The sequence below is a fragment of the Cherax quadricarinatus genome, unplaced genomic scaffold (assembly GCF_038502225.1).
Source record: "Cherax quadricarinatus isolate ZL_2023a unplaced genomic scaffold, ASM3850222v1 Contig255, whole genome shotgun sequence".
Taxonomy (NCBI): Eukaryota; Metazoa; Arthropoda; class Malacostraca; order Decapoda; family Parastacidae; genus Cherax; species Cherax quadricarinatus.
In genome coordinates, this window is record NW_027195281.1 from 129,275 (window position 1) to 154,000 (window position 24,726).

A 24,726-nucleotide genomic window follows, 5' to 3' on the forward strand; every position below is an offset into this window, starting at 1 on the left:
CTGTTAAGGTAGGGAACCCCGGTGCCGTGAAGCCGTGATACCGTGACACACCGAAATCGTGCCTTGGTGCAAATTATGAAGAAATACTGGGAAACCTGGTTACATTTTCACGAGTTCTTTTCATGCTTCTTGATGATCCTCTTGGGTTTTGTGTACAGTGTCCTTTTCGAGATCGTCATTCATTTCATATTTTGGTCGTGTGTCTTCCACCGAGGCGATTTTCGTGCTATCAGGTATCATCCGCAAATAATCTACCTAGAGGGTGTTCCGGGAGTCAACGCCCCCGCGGCCCAATCTTTGACCAGGCGTCCCGGTGGATCAGGGCCTGATCAACCAAGCCGTTACTGCTGGCCGCACGTAGTCCAATGTACAAACTACAGCCCGGCTGACCTGGTACTGACTATGTATCTGTCCAGCTCCCGCTTGAAGGCAGGCAGGGGTCTATTGGTAATTCCCCTTATGCCTGGTGGGAGGCTGTTGAACAGTCTTGGGTCCCGGACACTTAGTGTTTTCTCTTAGTGTACTAATGGCGCCCCCCCCCACTGCGAATGTTTTTACGCATGTCTGCTGTGAGGATAACAAACAGAGGCGTCAGGACCGTATTCTCTGGTGGATGTTTTAACTAACAGGGTACTGGTACTACTGAGACGGCGACCCCCAAAAGTGACTACAGGTAGTCACACCTGGGTGGGGGTGATGGCTGTGGTGGTGGGGGTAGTCTTTCCTTCACACACTGGACTTTATAATGGCTCACCTTCCTCCCCGCTGCTACATCACCTCTTAAAATAAACATCACTACAATCTGCTCCAACTCCCACTGGTTACGTACGCATGTTGGCCCACACACACGGAGTGGAGGGAGAAAGTGGAGCAGGTAGAGAGGGAGGGTGCAAGTTTAGACGGGAAAGGGACGAGGGGTTGCGCAGGTGTACGGATGCAGTAAAATGTATGAAGAAGGGGGGCGAGGAGTAAAAGAAGACTGGCAGAGAGAAGATAGAGCAAGCGAAGGGGAGAGACTGAGGAGGGTAACATGAGAGCAGAGCGCGGGATCTGGAGTCATACGGGGGACGAACTGTGGTAGTAAAGTGCAGGTGTAGCCAGGTAGAGAGGGGGGGGGGTGATGGGTTGTATTGTCAATGTAGTGAGGAGAGCAGATGCACCAGCGAGGGATGCTGGTAATGGTGTTTTCGTTAGAAAAAAGGTCTACCGGGGTAGGTGCTAATCACATGATGACTTATTTGCTCGGAGGGGTAAACATCCGCCTCGTAACCGTGCTGGGTAACCTCTCCTGACGTGGATGCTTATACTGTAATTAGAATCAAGAACTTTGATACCTTCTGTCCAATATTTTAGCAAGAATTCGCATAACCCAAAATTGTAAATGGAAACTAGACGATATTTCGATCAATACTGGACTATCATCGACTTAATACTTTTAGCAGGTATACGACATTCCGGGGTATGACATTCCAGCTGGACTATAAAGTTTCATGATGGCCAGCTCTGGGGATGAAATCTGCTATGGTTGGTGTGCTGGGAGTCCACCCCGTCAAATAATCATACCGAGTGGATTTGCCAGCAAGATTTAAGATACATGAACTCTTAACACTGTAGGCCTACTGGCTCCTGCAGGACAAGTTCAACTCTCACCCAACCTGTCCAATCTATTTTAATGTCTCTACAAACAATGCATAAGCCGTATAAAGATACGTGTCTCAAAAAGAAGCAACAGAAGCAGCAACAGCATACTCACTCACAACCTATTTAATTAATTAAGAACATAAGAACGAAGGAACACTGCAGAAGGCCTACTGGCCCATGCGAGACAGGTCCAAGTCTCCTACCGGCTTAAGCCAATGCACCCAACCTAGTCAGGTCAGGTCACATTGACTTAAGGGAGGAACACGGCAACCGACCTGGTAGCACAAGCTATCAGGTCTAACTCACACCCACCCACATCTACTCATGTATTTATCCAACCTATTTTTAAAGCTACACAACGTTCTAGCCTCTGTAACGGTACTTGGGAGTTTGTTCCACTCATCCACAACTCTATTACCAAACCAGTACTTTCCTATATCCTTCCTGAATCTGAATTTTTCCAACTTAAAACCATTGCTGCGAGTCCTGTCTAGGCTAGATATTTTCAGCACACTAATTACATCCCCTTTATTTATTCCTGTCTTCCACTTATACACCTCAATCATATCCCCCCTAATTCTACGTCTTTCTAGAGAGTGCAGTTTCAGGGCCCTTAGTCTATCCTCATAGGGAAGGTTTCTGATACATGGGATCAACTTTGTCATCCTCCTTTGTACATTTTCCAGAGAATTTATATCCATTCTGTAATACGGTGACCAAAACTGTGCAGCATAATCTAAATGAGGCCTAACCAAGGATGTATAGAGTTGAAGAACAACCTGAGGACTCCTATTATTTATGCTTCTTGATATGAAGCCAAGGATTCTATTAGCTTTATTGCGAACACTTATGCACTGTTGTCTTGGCTTCAGATTACTGCTAACCAGAACTCCTAAATCTTTTTCGCAATCCGTAATATTAAGATCTACATTATTTAGTTTATGTGGCATGGTTATTGTCCTGTCCAACATTTAGAACTTTGCATTTGTCTATATTAAACTGCATCTGCCACTTCTCCGACCACTGCATCAGTCTATTCAAATCTTCCTGGAGTGCTCGAATGTCCTCGTCAGAATGAATTCGACGGCCTATTTTGGTGTCATCGGCAAACTTGCCGATGTCGCTCTTTATGCCCTCATCTATGTCGTTTATGTAGATTGTGAACAGCAGGGGGCCCAACACTGACCCCTGTGGAACACCGCTCGTGACGCTTCCCCACTCTGATTTCTCCCCATTTATGCAAACTCTCTGCTGCCTATTTGTCAACCATGCCTCTATCCAGGAAAAAATTTCTCCTCCTATTCCATGTGCTTTAATTTTCCTCAATAGTCTCTGTCAAAAGCCTTACTGAAGTCCATATACACAATATCATATTCATTACCATGATCTACCTCCTCAAATACCTTAGTGAAAAAAGTTAATAAATTCGTAAGGCAGGAACGCCCCTTTGTAAAACCATGCTGAGATTCGTTGATTAATTTATGCTTTTCAAGATGGCTACGAACTGCCTCGGCAATTATTGATTCCATAAATTTTCCCACTATGGAGGTTAGGCTTATTGGTCTATAGTTCGAAGCTAAGGACCTGTCACCTGTTTTGAAAATAGGTATCACATTTGCCATTTTCCACTTATCTGGCACCATGCCAGTTTGTAGTGATATGTTGAAAAGATTAGCCAAAGGTGTGCTAAGCTCCTCTTTACATTCCTTTAGAACCCTTGCATACAGTTCATCAGGGCCTGGGGATTTGTTAGGTTTTAATTTATCTATTTGCCTAAGGACCATGTCACTTGTGACCCTAATAGTGCACAGTTTATTATCGTCCTGTTCTACATAATTTATCATTACTGGAATATCGCTGGTATCCTCCTGTGTAAAAACTGAGAGGAAGTATGTGTTAAAAATTCCACACATTTCCTTATCACTGTCAGTGAGCTGACCCGAGGAACTTTTGAGTGGGCCTATCTTGTCCCTGATCTTACTTCTGTATACCTGAAAGAATCCTTTTGGGTTAGTCTTCGATTCTTTTGCAACTTTAACCTCATAATCTCTTTTTGCTTTTCTAACTCCCTTTTTTATTTCTCTCTTTAACTGAATATATCGATTTCTTAATTGCCCCTCTCCTCTTTTGATTTGCCTATATATGCCTCTCTTTTGACCAATCAGATATTTTAATGTATTGTTCATCCATTTAGGATCATTTTTGTTTGATCTGATTTCCCTATTTGGAACATAATTTGACTGAGCAGCTAGAACTATGCCCTGGAAAGCATCATATCGGCAACCATCACCACCTACCTGACCCTTAGTCAGGTCATTCCAGTTCAGCCCACCTAAGTAATTTTTCAGTCCTATGAAATCAGCCAAGCGAAAGTCAGGGACGGAGACTTGATTGCCATTATTAGGGGAATTCCATGATATATTAAAACTGAGTGATTTGTGATCACTCTCCCCAAGCTCATCATTAACCTCAAGATTATTAATTAGTGTTTCCCTACTGGCAAGAACCAAGTCAAGGAGGTTATTTCCCCTAGTTGGCTCTGTCACAAACTGTTTTAAAAAACAATCCTGGATCGTGTCAAGAAAGTCACCCAACTCTAAATTTCCTGTCAAATTGCTCCAGTCAATCTGTCTATAGTTGAAATCTCCCATTAGCACAACATTTTCGTATGTAGATGCCTTACGAATTTCGTCCCATAGAAGTTTACTGCACTCCCTATCAAGATTTGGGGCCCTGTAAATCACACCCAAAATTAGTTTTTCTCGGCCCTCGAGAAGCTGTAACCAAACAGATTCAGTGGCTGACGCTTCTAATTTAATATCTTGTCTAACACAACAATTTAAGTTGTCTCTGGCATACATCGCTACTCCACCACCTTTCCTGTTGACCCTGTCAGTGTGGAATAATTTATAGCCTTGTATGTGACATTCAGAGGGCATCTCTCTATCTTTCAGATTGAGCCAGGTCTCTGTTATAGCAATAATATCTATGTTTCCTGCACTTGCAATTAATCTTAGCTCATCTATCTTATTTCTAACACTCCTGCTATTAGTATAGTAAACCTTAAGGGAGCTAGTCCCTTGCTGCCCTCTGCTGTCCCCCTTTGTTTGCTGACCTGTTCTATTGTCTTTATTTATAACTTCATGCTGAATGCCTTTTATACATTTACTGTTTCCAACCCTAGTGTTGCAACCTGCTTGTTTCCCACACACACCCATACCTCTATCTTCCATCAGTTTAAAATCATAGGCATTTCACCAATGGCCTTCTCAATCGAGTCTGCAAGTGCTACCACCCCTCCCCCAGAGAGATGTACCCCATCCCTTGCATACATATCATGTTTGCCATAAAAGTTGTTCCAGTTGTCAATGAATGGGATTGCAAGTTCCTTGCAGTATCTGTCTAGCCAGCAATTTACACCAATTGCCCTAGACAACCATTCATTTCCTACTCCCCTTCTAGGCAAGATGCTACATATGATTGGGATCCCTCCCTTAGACTTAATGAAATCTATAGCTGACCTGTACTTATCTAGCAGCTCTTCTCTCCTACCCTTCCCAATATCATTTCCACCAGCACTGAGACAGATAATGGGCTTGTTCCCATTACCTGACATGATATTATCCAGCCTGTTGACAATGTCCCCAACACCAGCTCCAGGGAAGCACACTCTATCTCTCATCTTCTTATTCCTATTACAAAAAGCACGGTCAATATATCTTACCTGAGAGTCACCAACCACAAGAATGCGCTTACCTTCATTAGCAGGGGCAGTAGTACCCTTACCTTCACTGGCCACTGAAGTACATTCATCCTGGAGAACAGAGAAGCGATTTCCTACCTTCAGATCTTCACTCTTAACTTTCCTTACTCTGATGCGCCTCCCATTACTGTGAACAACTCGCCACTTGTAGCAGGTGCTGGGCTGCACCTCACTGCTGGTAGCCGTTGCTACCTCCCCAACTACAGCCTCATCACAGCGAGAGACAGACTGCACCTCACTGCTAGAAGTCTCATTCCCCACAACTCCAGCCACCTCACACTCTCTCCCAGACCCATTGAGGTGAACCTTCAGCCTCCTAATCTCCTCCTGGAGAAGCAAGACCTCCTCCTTCAACTCTCCAACCTCAGTTTTTAATACACTGCAGAAGCAAGCCATGCTTTGTAACCGTCCACGCTAATCCCCAAAGCAGCTCAGGGTCTGTGACCTCACGTGACGACTGACCACTGACCACTCGCAGCCCACCCTGAGGCCAGGTTATAAAAATAGTTCGTTGTATAGATACATATGTGAGTACACAAATTACACCATATCAAAGACCACAAGTAGTTTAAAGGCCTGGTCAAGTACTAGGCCGTGGGAATTTTGGCCCCCGGAACACCCTCCAGGTAGACAAAGAAAACCTTCACCATCCTTCATAAAAAAAAATAGCTACCACCATTTATTTTCAAAACCGTTCACATCACCTGGGTGTGTAACCGTACAAAAATCAAATGACGCAACAGCAACGATGGCGAAGAAAGAGAGAGATCCGAAGTAAGATCAAGTATATGCACTACATTTATAAAATATTGGTTAACATACAGTGTTGGAGGGAGGGAGGAGAGGCTGTGATCTGTCTTCATGAATGAGCCTCATAACTCCATAAATGTATGCCAGATTTCCGACATTATCCTAACTCCGATAATTTCGAAAAAGTCATTGACAACATGCCTATGCACTCAGCCCCGGGCCCAGACTCGTGGAACTCTGTATTCATTAAGAACTGCAAGAAACCCCTCTCGCGTGCCCTAAGTACACTATGGAGGAGCAGCTTGGACATGGGTGAAATTCCACAGTCACTTAAAACAACGGATATAGCCCCACTCCATAAGGTGGCAGCAAAGCATTAGCTAAGAACTATAGACCAATAGCTCTGACGTCCCACATCATAAAAATCTTTGAAAGAGTGCCAAGAAGCAGGATTGCAAATCACCTGGATTCCCAAAATCTGCACAATCCAGGGCAACATGGGTTCAGGGTAGGTTGCTCCTGCCTCTCACAACTACTGGATCACTATGATATGGCCTTGGATGCACTGGAAGAAAATCAGAATGCAGATGTAATATACACAGACGTTGCAAAAACGTTTGACAAATGCGATCATGGCGTAATAGCGCACAAAATACGTGCTAAAGGAATAACTGGGAAAGTGGGGAGATGGATCTTCAACTTCCTAACAAATCGAACACAAAGAGTAGTGGTCAACAGAGTTAAATCGGAGGCTGCCATAGTGAAGAGCTCTGTTCCACAAGGCACAGTACTCGCCCCCATCTTATTCCTCATCCTCATATCAGACAGACAGATGTATACATCACAGCACCGTATCATCCTTTGCGGATGATACTAGGATCTGCATGAGGCTGTCATCTGCTGAGGACGCGGTTAACCTCCAAGAAGATATAAACAGTTTTCCAGTAGGCAACGGAAAACAATATGATGTTCAATGAGGACAAATTCCAACTACTCCGTTATGGAAAACTGGAGGAGATAATAACTAGAACAGAGTATACTACAAACTCTGGCCATACAATAGAGCGGAAAAATAATGTAAGGGACCTAGGAGTAATGATGTCTGAGGATCTCACTTTCAAGGATCACAACAGTGCCACGATCACAAGTGCAAAGAAAATGATAGGATGGATAATGAGAACGTTCAAAACGAGAGATGATCCTTCTCAAATCACTTGTTCTCTCTAGGCTGGAATACTGCTGTACATTAATATCTCCATTCAAAGCAGGTGAAATTGCAGATCTAGAGAGTGTACAGAGATCCTTTACTGCACGTATAAGTTCTGTCAAGCACCTTAACTACTGGGAACGCTTGGAAGCATTCGACTTGTACTCGTTGGAACGCAGGAGAGAGATATATCATAATCTACACTTGGAAAATCCTGTAAGGAATGGTCCCAAATCTGCACACAGAAATTACTCCCTACGAAAGTAAAAGAATGGGCAGGCGATGCAAAATACCCCCCCAATTAAAAGTAGGGGCGTACATTAATACACCATAAGTGTCCGGGGCCCAAGACTGTTCAACAGCCTCCCATCAAGCATTAGGGGAATTACCAATAAACCACTGACTGCCTTCAAGAGAGCTGGACAGATACCTAAAGTCGGTGCCGGATCAGCCGGGCTGTGGCTCGTACGTTGGACTGCGTGTGGCCAGCAGTAACAACCTGGTTGATCAGGCCCTGATCCACCGGGAGGCCTGGTCATGGATCAGGCCGCGGGGCGTTGATCCCCGGAATAACCTCCAGGTAACCTGATGAAGACATGTAGTATAGAGGCACAGAGCACAAGGAAGCAGGGGCCGAAGACTGTCTGCTGATACTCGCACTCGCCTCCCCCCTCCCTCCCCCCCTGCTTGCTTGCTACTCCCGCCTTCCTGTCATTTCTGCTCACTGCCTTCCCAACTTTTTCCTTGCTTATCGTCTTCGCTTCCCTCACACCTCCTTTCCCACATCCACATTCCCTGGCTCCCCATTTTCCCTGCTCTTCTCCCACACCTCCCTCACTGTCGTCCCATCCCTCTATTTACCTTCTTCCCCACTATCTCCTCGTTCCCAACTCCCCCGTTGCTTGCTTCTCACTTCCCCTTTCCCTCCACCCTCCCTCTCTGCCGGTCTTCCTCCCCAGGCCACAGGTCGCTGTTAACGGTGTCCGGGAAGTGTGTACCACTTTGTCACTCCTTCACACTCGCTGCATCTTCCTCCCTTCACACACACACACACACACACACACACACACACACACACACACACACACACACACACACACACACACACACACACACACACACACACACACACACTTCATTCACTTCACTTCCTAAACGAGCACTCCTACGTGTTGCTGAAGATTAGACTTGAATGAATGCCTGACCAGCCTGGCTACTGATACTGTTGCAAATTTATGCAACCATTATAACCCGAAAAATAGTAATGTCTGCAGGAACCGGTTAAGTCAGGTTCCTTTTTGACTACAGTACTTCCTTGTTTCATTACTTATAGCGCTATTAGATTAAGGTCCTTTACATATCCTATTTTCTACAGCAGTACTTATGCCACCATAATTAATATTAGGGTTATCTTCTACCCTTAACTAACATTGCTTTGCGAAGATTAGGGATTTTTCCATCAAGTATACTTCGTGTGCAACTCTTGTCGACGTCTTGAAGCTAGAATATAGAGCTCGAGTGTCTGAGGATAACCACAGTAATTTAGAAGTTACATTGGTCTTAGGCTGTAAATGGTTTAATAAGATTTCAAAATCCAGCTTGCCATTTTGTAAGCAGAGACGTGCGTGCGTGAAGATAGGGTGATGACTGCCGAAGACTACAGGTTGCCTGGCTACGCCGCCCCATATTACTTTCAACTTTTTTCTAAACGCTAGGTTAGCGGGAATACTCATGCTTGATATTCAATGTTCCGACGTGTCTTCAGCCCCAAAGTGCATGGTATCACTGAACGACACACGTGTCAAACACCTTTCCAAAGCCTACGTTCTGATGTTCTATTAAATGATCTTGCCACCACGAGCCAGCAACAGTGAGGCGAAGTGTTGTCTCACAGGATCCACTGTCCAGTATTATCAACACATTTTTTTTATAAGCATGCAACAGGACAAGGTAACTCAAGGATGGGCTCCAGATTCCCTAGATCGGGGAACCGGGGTCAATTACCCCAAATGGTTTAAAAAAAAAATAATGAAAATCTCAGGGTAACGAAGGCTCAATAAATAAATAAAACCGCCCAAAAATTTATTATTTAATAAGCAAAGGCAAACTATGAAAGTTGTATTTAAAAAAAAAAATAGTTTCTACAGGTTTCTCCAAAACTTAGTGAAAAATTTTTCAAAGAAATTCTTTAGTTCCCTGATGAGATTATTATTAAATCTGTCTGTTACTATTTTTTATTTCATGAAGTTTATTTTTCATTTTATTATTCTGTTAATCTTGTTTTATTTTTAAAGTTGTTTTATTGCGTATATTACATACTTTTCAACTTGTATGACTGTACGTACGTATTCTCCATAGAAATGTATTCAATAAACTATTCTGAATTTTGAAGGCTCCTTGCGTTTTCCGGATTCTGGACTTTCGAGTCTACCGGGTAATTTCGCTGTACACAAATTTGTTTTAGGGTAATACCCCAAAAAAAAGTTCACCGACCTCTGGTTTAGAGGACGGAACTACCTGCAAGTGGAAAGGCCGGGCAAGAGGAGGATTAAAGATCACAAGAGGAATCAGAAGCCCAGAGTTGTCATCTGTTGATGGCTCATGGTTTTAAAAACCCCTGACCCTTATTAACGCAGTAGAGGAACATATGACAGAGGGATAAACTGCCTCTTCTACAATTTTTTGTGTGACCTAATTCATGTCTGCTTAAATAACTCTTTACGATTGTGACCATATATAAATATGTAAATAGTTCATTATCACTAACTTTTTCAGCTGTCATAACTTTGCGGCCCAGTCCCTGGACCCATTATGTGCCTCTGTAGCATTTTGACTACCTACCGCCCACACGACGGGTATGGGGTGCGTAATAAACAATATTAACTACACATAATGTACAACTTCACGGAGTATCATCGTAAAAAAGACATTTTTCTAATGTACTGTCAGCTGTTTCTTCCCTCTATATGAAAAGGAGGAACCAAACTAGAGGCTAGTGACTCCTGACAATAGAGGGGATAGGGGAAGGGAGTAGTAAAATGTGGTAGTTGATGCTGGTAGTAGTGCCAGGTTGGCCACTTATCTGCACGTGTCTGCAGGGTGTTTTCTTCTAGTGATGCTGGGTGATCTAGCTTCTCGCGTTCAGTGGTGTTAGTCTGTAGTTCATGTATTTACACAATAATACTTAAGTCTTGATAAACTTACGTGTTGGTAGTAGCATTAAGAGTGTGTACTGGACATCAAGGTGACTGGCTTCTGCCAACTTTCTTTGTATGCCATATATTTAATACGTTAATTTGTCTTTTTTTTTTTTTTTTTTTTTTTTTGGTTGGTAACACCCACTGTCATCATTAAAAATATTAATCCACTTTTAGACTATTCCAAAGCTCAATTTTACTTTTAAATGGTGACTGAATATATATAATAAGCATCTATTTTTTTTTACAGGGTGGATCAATAAGCCAGAGAAAAGCCCTGGGTTCCATGAGCAAAAGCTCCACTAAGCTGGATCATATAACTACAAGAGTCAAGGGAAATTTTCCCTGACGAACTACATTTCCCTTCCTCACATTTTCTTCTTGGCAACTGTTATTTGACAAAGCTCTTTTTAAACTAAGAGAATATTCACACTCTGAACCCGGCCATGGACCAGGCTCGTCTGGTGCTTGCCTGGTCAACCAGGCAGTTGCTGTTGGGCAGCGGGCCTCCAGCAGGAACAGCCTGATTGACCAGGCAAGTACCAGACGAGCCTGGCCTATGGCCGGGTTCAAAGAGTAGATACTCTCTTGAAACTCTTCAAAGGTAAAGGTAAGGTATTGCGTAACATTCACACTAATTCGACATGCGTAAAGCTATCACAATATTTCTTTTTCAACTGTTGAAAGAAATATTAAGAATTTTGTACATGTTTTTCATTGTATGATAAGTGTAACACCAATGAATAGTTGTGCAGAGACGGGGCCAGAAGCTACGAATGAACCCTTGCAAACACAACCAGGCGAGTACACCCACTGCCACCCTGGGACTTATAATTGCCCAGCTAAGTAACAGACAGCTCTTCCTCGTAACTGTGGAGAAATGTGTACACACACACACACACACACACACACACACCCCTGACTGACTGTTAAATTAATGTCAGTCTTCTCAGAGCCTACCAACCAGACAAGAAGATTATCAGAGTTGGTGAACACTTTCCTCTACACGGGGCTCTTAATAAAACTGGTACACTGGATACACTTAATGGTATGATGTCCTTGTTGACACCTAGTTCCTGGTTCATTACCGGGCTGAATGGTCCAACAGACTTTACCACTGGAGAGTAAATACACGACACAACACTGATAAGCTGCAGATCTTAATCACCTCATCTCACCCTATACCAACACCTTGTATATCAATCAGGTCTTCGCCTGCCTTGCACAAATAATTACTTTTAATATATTTCAAGAATAAGGTAATAAGAAATTAATTTTACCTCATCCCTGCAGGGTTTTGGTGGCTTGGGATCATGTTGATGTTAAGACAGGATGCCTATTAATTTATGTCCTGCTTAACGAAATGTTGTCAATTATTACAATCTATGTTCGGCACACCCACCATGGTGCCTCTCTCGTTCTCGACACAAGACTGCCCTCCGGGCGTTCAGACGGTCCTGCCTAAAAGCCGACTGGCCCTGTAGTGTTGTTACTAGATGCCTGGCAAGGTCAGTGTTAATTGCTCTCAGTGTGTCAGAACGTCAGTCACTGACATTCATAAAACTGAAAGTTCTGAGATTTAGTAAACAAATAGATCTCTGGCTCTCAGATGGCAAAGACCACCTATCACGCAGGTGTAGCACATGGCACTCTCGTATGGTGGGAAAAAGCTGTTGTACCTTACTTCTCTGCCCACTTGGTAGAGGGGGGCATAACAGTCACGCTCATCACTTGGTGACGTCGACACTGTAGAGGACACCGCTACACAGGAATTAAAAAATCCCACAACACCTTACAGAATGAACGTGTAGTTTCAAATGATCAAAGAAATTAAAGATTTAATCAACACCTGTGTAAGTCTTACTACCAAACTTTACCCTTCCACTTATGTAATCAGCTTATTAGCAGTTAATTATAAGTAAACTGAACACAATTTGAATAAAAATAATCTAACCTAACCAAATATATTTTAATCGTCAGCTTTGATCGTCCAGAAAAAGATGCAAGTAAAATTGTTAGAAAAAACCTGTTGTTTCAGGAAGGATAGCATAAGGTGTCTTCCCGGATGTTGTGATCTCAAAACCCGCCCCCACCTTCATACCGAGGAAACTATATGTCACCCAGACTCACCCACCAGGTTTTTGGTTCATTATCTGTGCTAGGTGCACAAAAACCAACTCGTGTAAAGTGCCAGCAACATGGCTGAAGCTGCAAGCCACAGTACAATAGTTGTAGTAGTCAGCTCTTGTGTTCCCTACACGTTATAAGATGCATGGTGAGCTACTTCTAGATGACACTAGAAAGTACTCTTTCATTCTCAGGACGGTATATGGAAACACTACATGATGAGATGGAGGCAAACACTGTACACAGTTTCAAATTAGGCAAGACTGGGTCCTGGAGGTCAGGAATCAGTAAAGCCAATCAATAAGAGGCGGTGGCAGGAACAATGAAGTGACTAATGCAAGCACAGCTAGAGGAATGTAACTAAGTAGGGACTACACGTAAACTTGCCAAAGTGGAGACCACATGGTAACAGTGATCGGCATTTCGTTAGTAAGAGAACGTGTGCGACACACGAGCTCTCAAACTCTCACAATGTGATCACTTGCATTTTAGTGAAGTGGAAACACAGCAGTTAATTAATAATTAAACAGGTCACTGAACACCTACGTCAGAAAACATTTTCCACAACGAAGAAAAACCACCAGCACGATCAAGCACAGGCAGATGACACACTAAGTTAGGTTGAATCATGTCAGCCACTTCAAACAAGGGGACTCTAAGAGCTCGAGGTCAACACCCACCTCGCTCCACAATGTCAAGACCACGACATTGTGAGTGAGTACAGCGGAGACCATGAGAGGTGTGGGAGGTGGAGTGTGAGCACAGCATGAACCATGACGAGTGGTGGGGAGATGGGTGTGGTGTCGCGTGTACTGTGAACCTCTCAAACTACCTCTCCAACCCCATCCCCTACCAACCCCATCTCCCTCCGCTCCAATCACACCCCCTCCAGTCCAAACCTCCCACAAACCCTTCCCCAACCCCTCCCAGCTACAATCCCCCTCCCATTCAGTTCCCTCCCCACCAACTATTCTTGGACCCCTATCTTTGCTTACACGCATCCAGCCAGTTTCTTCCAGTCCACAGTAATGTGCTCATCCAGCTCCAATGAGGGGAGGAAAATATGTAGAACGGTAGCACCTAGGTGTCATACATTAGCAAAATATCTGAGTGTACTGTGGTGCCACTGTATCCTAGAAGTACGAGTCGCCTGCTGCAAGCCCCAACAGCCTGCATGACCAGAGTGTCAACCAAAAACGGGCATACGAAATGGATGACCCCGGAACCATTTACAGGAAGTCTGATAGTGGGACGATGTTTCGCCAATTTACTTTTCAAATCTGTAAGACTGATTTTAAAAACAGGCGTGGCCCTGATCCACTGCGAAGCCAGGTCACGGGCCGGGCCGAGGGGGCGTTGACCCCCCCGAACACCCTCCACGTAGGCCCTCTTGAGTGGCATACTTGAATTAATCAGTGGTCCACGTTGCACCTTGTCTACAACCCTTCATGTACAGTGAACACAGCAGTGGTCCATGTTGCACCTTGCCTACAACCCTTCACGTACACTGAACACAGCAGTGGTCCATGTTGCACCTTGCCTACAACCCTTCATGTACAGTGAACACAGCAGTGGTCCATGTTGCACCTTGCCTACAACCCTTCACGTACACTGAACACAGCAGTGGTCCATGTTGCACCTTGCCTACAACCCTTCACGTACACTGAACACAGCAGTGGTCCACGTTGCACTTTGTCTACAACCCTTCACGTACACTGAACACAGCAGTGGTCCACGTTGCACTTTGTCTACAACCCTTCACGTACACTGAACACAGCAGTGGTCCATGTTGCACCTTGCCTACAACCCTTCACGTACACTGAACACAGCAGTGGTCCATGTTGCACCTTGCCTACAACCCTTCACGTACACTGAACACAGCAGTGGTCCATGTTGCACCTTGCCTACAACCCTTCACGTACACTGAACACAGCAGTGGTCCATGTTGCACCTTGCCTACAACCCTTCATGTACACTGAACACAGCAGTGGTCCATGTTGCACCTTGCCTACAACCCTTCACGTACACTGAACACAGCAGTGGTCCATGTTGCACCTTGCCTACAACCCTTCATGTACACTGAACACAGCAGTGGTCCATGTTGCACCTTGCCTACAACCCTTCACGTACACTGAACACAGCAGTGGTCCATGTTGCACCTTGCCTACAACCCTTCATGTACAGTGAACACAGCAGTGGTCCATGTTGCACCTTGCCTACAACCCTTCATGTACAGTGAACACAGCAGTGGTCCATGTTGCACCTTGCCTACAACCCTTCATGTACACTGAACACAGCAGTGGTCCATGTTGCACCTTGCCTACAACCCTTCATGTTAAATACGCGCATCTTATGCTCAGTAATTTCTGGACGAGGGAAGAGAGGCAGTAAGCCAGCAGACTTATCAATTGACAAAAAATTCCACTAAGCAGGGTCATCAAAACCCATTTTTCCTGACGAATAAATGACCACTCTTCAACGCCTCCACGAAATTAACGCAAGGAGACAACTAGTGTGGGAGGGTAGCAGATGCGGCTACCCACATTAACTCAACACTCTCACACAGCTACCGTGATGAATTACACATGTACATCCCTTGGGTGCCTATTGTAAAGATGCTTCGCCAATTAGGGGCTTTTCCGATTCAATACAATTATTTATTAAGTGCCTTATGTAATGCAAATGTTTTATTCACCGCACATGTTTCTTATTCATCAATATGTCGGTATTGTATAATATTAATGTAATGGCTATTACTGTGGTTATAAATGTGGCCACCCACGCCAGCTCAAAACTCACCCCCACCCATCAACTCTCACTACAACAAAATCACTAACACGTGGCCCCACACCGCCCCCCACTACCCCCGCCCCCACTTAAAACATCCATTAGACACCTGCTACGAGTAGATCACAGCTGTCTCTTCTGCTGTACATACCCACCGAGACCACGCAAACCTACACAATGTTCCCTGCACGCAGATACCCAAACATGGAACGTAACCCTTATTCTCTAATGTGGTCGTGTAATTGACAAAAAAAAAAAAAGTACAGGGGCGGCTGGAACACAGGTGATTTTTTTTTTTTTTTTTTTTTTTTTAGCCGAGGTGGAAATCTGGCACTGGTAAGCCAGAGGATGCATAATCAGGGGTACAGTGTACACCGGTGCGCCAGGAGATACTTAAGTCACTGAGCGAGTCGTCACTTGACTAACACCCGGTCAGGAGACATTTTCCCCTGACTTCTAGAAACATCGCCACTAGTCATAGATGCTTCATTCTGAGTCCATGATAATTTCAGCAGGTGTACTACCGGGGATCATTGCCCTCACGGCAGCGATGGTGGGTGACGGCAGCGATGGTGTTGGTGAGTGACGAGCCTCGAGGAATGGGGTCGATCAAGGGAATTTCAACAAGCACTAACTAACCCCGGATTCCCGGTCTCTGCTCACTCACTGACACCTGTGACACAGCTGCTTTACCTGTAATCCATATCTAGGGTTTCCTTACCCAATCAGTCCGGCTTTCGACCAAGCTTCCTTATTGAGTATCTGTTCAACTAGACTGCTGCTGTAAGCGACACGCTAGCCCTCATTTCCATCACAGTCTGGTTGATCTGGCATTTAGCTGAGGTAGTGATCCAGCTTCGGCTTGAAGACTTTTATATTTGAACATTAAAATGGTATAAAATACCTACAGATTGTTAGGTAAGACACATATGCAACAGTCAGGTATCTTTATTTCGAAACGTTTCGCCTACACAGTAGGCTTCTTCAGTCGAGTACAGAAAAGTTGATAGAAGCAGAAGATACTTGAAGACGATGTAATCAGTCCATCACCCTTAAAGTTTTGAGGTGGTCAGTCCCTCAGTCTGGAGAAGAGCATTGTTCCGTTGTCTGAAACAATATTGTTTCAGACAACGGAACAATGCTCTTCTCCAGACTGAGGGACTGACCACCTCAAAACTTTAAGGGTGATGGACTGATTACATCGTCTTCAAGTATCTTCTGCTTCTATCAACTTTTCTGTACTCGACTGAAGAAGCCTACTGTGTACGCGAAACGTTTCGAAATAAAGATACCTGACTGTTGCATATGTGTCTTACCTAACACTTTTATATTTGTTCCGGCAATATCTCTGATATCGTCTGACAGCAGCTTCGAGTCTTGGGGTGCGGTTGTTGACAGTTCTCTTACTTTGCTTATAGCGTCCTTGCTTTTCACTGGGTGTGTTACACTTCTCCCGTCAAAAGAATCTAAAAGTCCCCAAAGTTTCTATGGGTACTCTGGCAGTTATAAAAGCCACCCTACCTAGGCGAAAAGGGCGAAGCCCTTGCTGACTGTGATCCACAGTCAGCAACACATCACTGAAGAACTGGGAGGAAAGAAGCATGGGGAAGGGTTGCAGAAACTGAACTTAACTAGGTCCTTGTAGCAATATATCCCCTGGTCGCTAGGGGATATTGATCAACACGTAAATTTTAAGAGAAATTGATAGAGATGACAAAGACTATTTTTAAATGGAAGGTCTAGGAAAGGAGTGACACGAAAACGCTCAAGACACACGAGCCATGAGGGTGTTTGGAAGCACTTAAGTTTGAAGCTAGTTGGAAAGTGGAATATGTTGGATGAGAATGGTGGAAATGAATTCAAAGTTTCACGATTAGACATAGTATAAGAGATGGTGGGTGACGAGAGAAAGTTATGAAGTAGGTTAAAGAGTCAGGAGCAGATAAGACGGCGTTTTATCCTTCCATCCACACATCAGTGATGCCAAAAGAGGCTAGAAAAAACTATCATGAGTTTTATAATAAGGTGAGGTGGTGCCTTTCAGCTACAGGATATCAGAAAACAATATGAAGGTTTTATTAAAGCATTTAATAGGTGTAATGACAGTCCGTCACCAGAAATACTGAAAACATTATATTCAGTGTCAGCATTACCAACCAACATCTCTCTCTACTGCCTGGCTAGTGATGGTTCTTGTAACCATTACCGTCACAACCTGACTAATCGGGCACTCAAAGTGGATATGGTGGTCCAGTTTCCTATCTACAACTTCTACCTTTGTTCCACCGGTTGCAAAGAACACATGTAAGACACAAACTGCTGCAACACTCACCACTCAGGGGTCTGCTGTGCTGGCCAGTGCTACGGAACCTGAAACACAACAACGTTAAGCTTAATCATCAGTTCATTTAATATGAAATAATAAAATACTTACACGAACGCCATTGATCCTCTTAGGAGCGAGTACAATTCAATTTTCGGAGTTAGCTTGGCAATTTTACTATATTGTGACTTCTTTATCACACTCGTTAGAATCAAGAAAACCAAGGACAAATGGACAAGGTTAGAAGCTAAATTTACAGACGAGCCCCATGGACGTGGTGCTGAGAACCACCAAAAAGGTGAGTTCACGTACGTTATCAGAAGAGGCAGAACATAAGTCAGACTCGTGCCTGTACGTCACATGCAGGATGAGTGAGGTTAGCCAGTCATGCACTTTATATACCACTTCAACATCAAGTTGATCCCTTTCATGAAGACGGAACTTTAAAATTACCACTGGAGGTCATACACTCGCCCGAGTATCATCACATACCTCCTATATACCTTCACACAATCACTAATCAATGAAGGAAAATAAACAAATGCAGTATAATGCGATCCTTTACTGACTACGTTTCGCCCACACAGTGGGCTTTATTAAGTCACAGATCTACCTGGGTAAGGAGTACACGAGTATAGTGCGGAGAGTCCGGTGGAGAATGGTGGTAAGTTGGATTTAAGAAGGACCTGTACGGGATGCCCTACCCAACATTCTCCACCTGACTCTCCACACTACACATGTACCCCTTACCCAGGTAGATCTATGTGACTTAATAAAGCCCAATGTGTGGGCGAAACGTAGTCAGCAAAGCATCGCATTATACTGAATTTGTGTTTATTTTTCTATCGTGTCGGTATTTTATACCTTTTATCTCCACCAATCAATGTCAAATATGAGATGGAGCCCAAGAAAGAAATGGAAGAGAATCACATCTGCCCCCCCCCCTCGTTGCCTGAACCACCATCACTCAACACAACACTGCCACGCTGACGAGGTGTAATCATCATCAGATCTTTGCACTCAAGGACAAATTTATTGAGGCAGAGTAACTCGTTCTGTAAATGAACATGTCAACATTAATAAAGTATATTTCAGCCTGAATTACTGACACGTCACTGACGCTAGACTCAGTCACTGGCTGACAATATTCAGGAATTTCTACCCTTACTACTATACTTTAATTGCAATAAAATCATACTAGAGTGTAATACTCAGAATGGATTTTTCCCACGAGAACCAAAACTTTGCCAAAATCTCCATTTTGTTATATAACTTTAATGCACCAAACTATAAAGTAGCCAATGATATTATGCTCGTGCAATGTCACAGACCCTCGCTCTTGGAACTATATATATAAAAATCCCAGTGTCTTTAAAAAAAAAAAGCGCCTCATTCCACAAGTGAGGCATAAAAAAGTTACAGAAACTATCACTGACGTTCCACATTTTGATAATATTCGAGCGTTTTAAAAGGATCACTAAACACGTGGAATAAACAATTACACTACCCAGTTTATAAGAGTTGTTTTCTACAGACTTGGATATTGCTGCACACTAACAACCACTTTTATAGCAGGCGAAACTGCACATCTGGAGAATGAAAAGTGTTTTAATGGTCGCATAAATTCAGTCAAGCGCCTCAATAAATGTAAAGGGACTAAAACTTTTCAACACCCTTCATACGTAATAAAAAGGATCAACAGTCTCCTTGCTGTCTTCAAGAGGGAGCTGGATAAGTTCCTTAAGTTAGTCCCTTATCAACCGGACAGTGCTGCTAATGTTGCCACCACCAACCACGAGACCTCACACAAGAGTAAGTCATCCCAGAATTGGGCTACATGGGTATTTATACATAAATACAGAGCATTATATATATATATATATAATATATATATACACAATATATATATATATATACACTATATATATATATATATATATATATATATATATATATATATATATATATATATACACATATATATATATATACATTATATATATATAATATATACACAATATATATATATATATATATATATACACATATATATATATATATATATATATACACATTATATATATATATACATACATATATATATATATATATATATATATACATACATATAATGTGTATATATATATATATATGTATGTATATATATATATATGTATGTATATATATATATATATGTATATATATATATATATATATATATATATATATATATCAACAAGTCGGCCGTTTCCCACCGAGGCAGGGTGACCTAAAAAAGAAAGAAAATCCCCAAAAAAGAAAATACTTTCATCATTCAACACTTTCACCACACTCACACATTATCACTGTTTTTGCAGAGGTGCTCAGAATACAACAGTTTAGAAGCATATACGTATAAATATACACAACATATCCCTCCAAACTGCCAATATCCCAAACCCCTCCTTTAAAGTGCAGGCATTGTACTTCCCATTTCCAGGACTCAAGTCCGACTATATGAAAATAACCGGTTTCCCTGAATCCCTTCACTAAATATCACCCTGCTCACACTCCAACAGATCGTCAGGTCCCAAGTATCATATATATATATATATATATATATATATATATATATATATATATATATATATATATATATATATATATATATATATATATATATATATATATATATATATATATATATTATAATGTGCCTAGGGAATGGCTAGAACCGAGAGCTTGTAGCTCCAAATCCTTGGATCAAGAGCCCTTCACCAGTATCAAGACGCCTCCCTTGAAAGGAATTTTTCAGCTGACAACATGGAAGAGCACAAGCAATAACCATAGTGGAGCCTTACAAAGATGAGAGAGAGAGATCTCTCACAGATGTGTGGTATGGGCCGGTGGTTCTCAACGATGGTTCACGTCCAATATGGCCGACAAGTAATCCGTGACGTCACATACAAAATGTATGGTTTACGGCGTTAGCGCTAAGCAGCTATCTACACCACGCCATTTACATATTTACAAAAAAATTTTTTCTATACTTGTTTACGCAAATGTGTACTTATGTGTCCATACACACGTGCTCATGCATGTCTACGTCCATTTTATGTACTTAAGAACCATATGCGAGGGAAATTATAACATCACTTCCAAAATTCAAGCTACTGGGCCATATTTCACATGGTGGGGTCATAAGAGGTCATGCACGCGAGGTGGGTGTGGTACTCTGATCTGGGGGTGTGGTGGTGCGTGGTAGTCCGTCGTAGGGAAGAAGTGGTGCGTGGTAGTCAGTGGTGGGGGTGTAGAGGTGCGTGACCATTGCTTGGTGGGGTGGGTGGGATAGCAGCGCTCCAAAATGAGTTATCAAGGACTTTCAAAACAAAGAAGCAATGTTTGTGGTGAAAATCGCCTGTTCTCTCTAGCTCTCTAGTTTTGAATACTGTCCTGTGTTGACGACTCCTTTACAGGCGCTACCTGTACTATCTGCAGTGAAAAAGAAATTATATATATATATATATATATATATATATATATATATATATATATATATATATATATATATATATATATATATATATATATATATATAAAATATATGGAAGTTACTCAAGGGCCTAGTCTCAAATCTATACAATACCATAACGTACTGCAGTGAGACTTTGTGGGAGCAAGTAAAAACCAGAACACAATAAGAGAACTGCCAACATCAGTGGTCCAAAACTTATTATTCAACCTGATAGCAACAGCTTTTAAAAGTAATTGCTGGAAAAAGTGTACAAGTCTTCAAGAAGAAACTGGATCACTACGTCCGTTAAGGGCTACACCAACCAGGTTGTCATGGATGTGTGGGCTAGAGGGCCATCAACAGCAACAAACTAGTTGAACAGGAAATCAACAAAGAAGCCTATCTCAAGGTCGGGCTGTAAGGGCAGAACCACTCTTTGAAATCTTACATGTACAGTATTTCGCAGGTTCAGCGGATATGAATACATCAGAGCAATGTGAGCATACGACATCAGCAGGTGAACAAACCTGTGACTGGCCTCTAGGGTGGTTTTATCCTCGCAGCCCGGCCTGAGGCCAGACTTCCCCATTGACCGCCTGGTCAGCCAGCTAGTAGCCAGCAAGCCCACATACAGCCATCACAAGCCGGCTGATGTGGTTTACTCTAGAAAACTTAAATTTCGAACCAGCAATATATGATATATAACTGCTGGAAGTAGACTGAAGTTTAGGATCAAGGACATCAGTCAAGGATCATAAGATATTAGCATTAGCAGGCATGAACATGAGATACTGGTAGTGTGTCTAAAGAACACGAGGAAAGTGAGGGTAGGTGGGGGGGGGGGGAGTCGTGCCCCTAGGTGTTGTGTAGTGTGGTGGGTGCAGGCAGGAGTCGCCGCCGCCGCCACAGTCGGCGCCAGTGCATCACTTCACACACGTAGCTGGTCCCCGCCACTGCAGGGGAAAATCAATGAGAGCACGAGACGCCAGCTGTGGGCCACGCCAGCTGTCTGTAGTGTCTAGCTGGCTGCTTCTAATGCCCGCCATGTATTCTAACGCTCTGACGATGTTATACTCTTGGTTATGACACCTACCACTACCACAGTCAACATACCACTGTTAGCTTGTACCGTTAGAGGAATCATCGTTCCCGCAGTCCGGTTAGAGCTCACCAATGGTAAACATCACTATACCTGGCACCCGTCACGTTGTTACGTGATGTTGCCACTACACCTGGTACCCGTCACGTTGTTACGTGATGTTGCCACTACACCTGGCACCCGGCACGTTGTTACGTGATGTTGCCACTTAAGACATCGTTGTGATAAAGTTCTTACACTTAATCATTAAAATATAGAATACAATTATTTGTATAACAAATAAATCAATGTCATGTATTTGGCTATCTAATCGTGATCAATACTTAGTTTCCTGTGAGGTACAAGTACCTGGCATAACCTGTGAGGTACAAGTACCTGGGATAACCTGTGAGGTAAAAGTACCTGGCATAACCTGTGAGGTAAAAGTACCTGGCATAACCGGTGAGGTAAAAGTACCTGGCATAACCTGTGAGGTACAAGTACCTGGCATAACCTGTGAGGTACAAGGTTAATTCAGGTTAATTCAGTACATGTTTTGAACACAGAGGGACACACTACAGAAATATCGCTCACTGCTGAGTGAGCGGTTAAATAAACTAATTCTTAACAGGATGACAAACCTTTGATCAATTTTACCTCGACTCTGGCCACATTACTAACATTAACTTCACTAGACTGTACCAAATGTCAATTGACTATGGGAGTAAAGGTCCAGCTTACCTTTGATACACCTTTGATGAGTTCCGAGTTTTTTCTACTCCCAGAGCCCAGCTTAGGCGAGGCTCGTCTGCCACTGGAAAATCTATTCTGTCATTGCAAACTACAATTAACGCAAAGTATACTCCACTACAAAATCTTGCATCATTATCGCGAAATTGCACTTCACTATCAGGAAATTCACACAATCTAAGTTATGATGTGGTACATTTAGATAGTTAATCACGGGAGGTAGACGGGAGAGTCAACAAGTGGTGAGAGGAGTGGCTGGCACACACATGTGGCACCAGCCTCCCTGGAGGTACTTCTCTGCTTTAACATCCGCTAGTGAGTGCTCGGTACATGAAATACCTCATGCCCCAACACTCACTCAAGCTATTACAGATGAAAGCAATATTTTAAGCGATATTACTTCCAGTTCTGCTTGAACGAAACTTTTAAAGATTCCTAGCTACTGAACCCATAGTGAATTGCTGGGTGATCTCCTCAATGACCTGCCGAAGCTGCACAGCTCGGCCTGACATGTGTCATTCCCTCATGTATGAAACCCATCCTATGCTATGAAATATGATAGGTCAACATAGTTAGCTTTTGTTTCTACCCTGCAACTCTTATAGGGTAATATACCCATCCCATGTGGAGTATAACAAGGTAAAACATAGCTATCTTTAGTTCTTGTTATGTAACATCTATATAATCGGTAATCAGCAGCAGCAGCAGCACAACCCATGTGCCCAATTCGATTAAAAAAAAAATTCTGGTGTCAACGCCTCCATCCACCTACTACTTTTCTCTGTAATTGTAGCACACCTCCACTGGAATCTTTCTACTTGTGGCACCTCCACTGCCACTGGAATCTTTCTACTTGTGGCACCTCCACTGCCACTGGAATCTTTTTACTTGTGGTACCTCCACTGCCACTGGAATCTTTCTACTTGTGGCACCTCCACTGCCACTGAAATCTTTCTACTTGTGGCACCTCCACTGCCACTGGAATCTTTCTACTTGTGGCACCTCCACTGCCACTGGAATCTTTCTACTTGTGGCACCTCCACTGCCACTGGAATCTTTCTACTTGTGGCACCTCCACTGCCACTCGGATCTTTCTACTTGTGGCACCTCCACTGCCACTCGGATCTTTCTACTTGTGGCACCTCCACTGCCACTCGGATCTTTCTACTTGTGGCACCTCCACTGCCACTCGGATCTTTCTACTTGTGGCACCTCCACTGCCACTCGGATCTTTCTACTTGTGGCACCTCCACTGCCACTCGGATCTTTCTACTTGTGGCACCTCCACTGCCACTCGGATCTTTCTACTTGTGGCACCTCCACTGCCACTCGGATCTTTCTACTTGTGGCACCTCCACTGCCACTCGGATCTTTCTACTTGTGGCACCTCCACTGCCACTCGGATCTTTCTACTTGTGGCACCTCCACTGCCACTCGGATCTTTCTACTTGTGGCACCTCCACTGCCACTCGGATCTTTCTACTTGTGGCACCTCCACTGCCACTCGGATCTTTCTACTTATGGCACCTCCACTGCCACTCGGATCTTTCTACTTGTGGCACCTCCACTGCCACTCGGATCTTTCTACTTGTGGCACCTCCACTGCCACT

At 43.3% G+C, this 24,726-nt stretch overlaps 1 protein-coding gene across 3 annotated transcripts in view; it reads right to left on the reverse strand.

The window, feature by feature from the left end:
• beta-Spec (spectrin beta chain) overlaps positions 1-24,726 on the reverse strand; it is a 159,847-nt gene that overhangs the window by 99,794 nt on the left and 35,327 nt on the right. For all 3 annotated transcript variants that reach the window (XR_011391131.1, XR_011391132.1, XM_070080258.1), the window contains exon 2: positions 17,805-17,842. The gene's annotated coding sequence lies outside the window, so the exon portion shown is untranslated. The remainder of the gene's footprint in view (positions 1-17,804; positions 17,843-24,726) is intronic.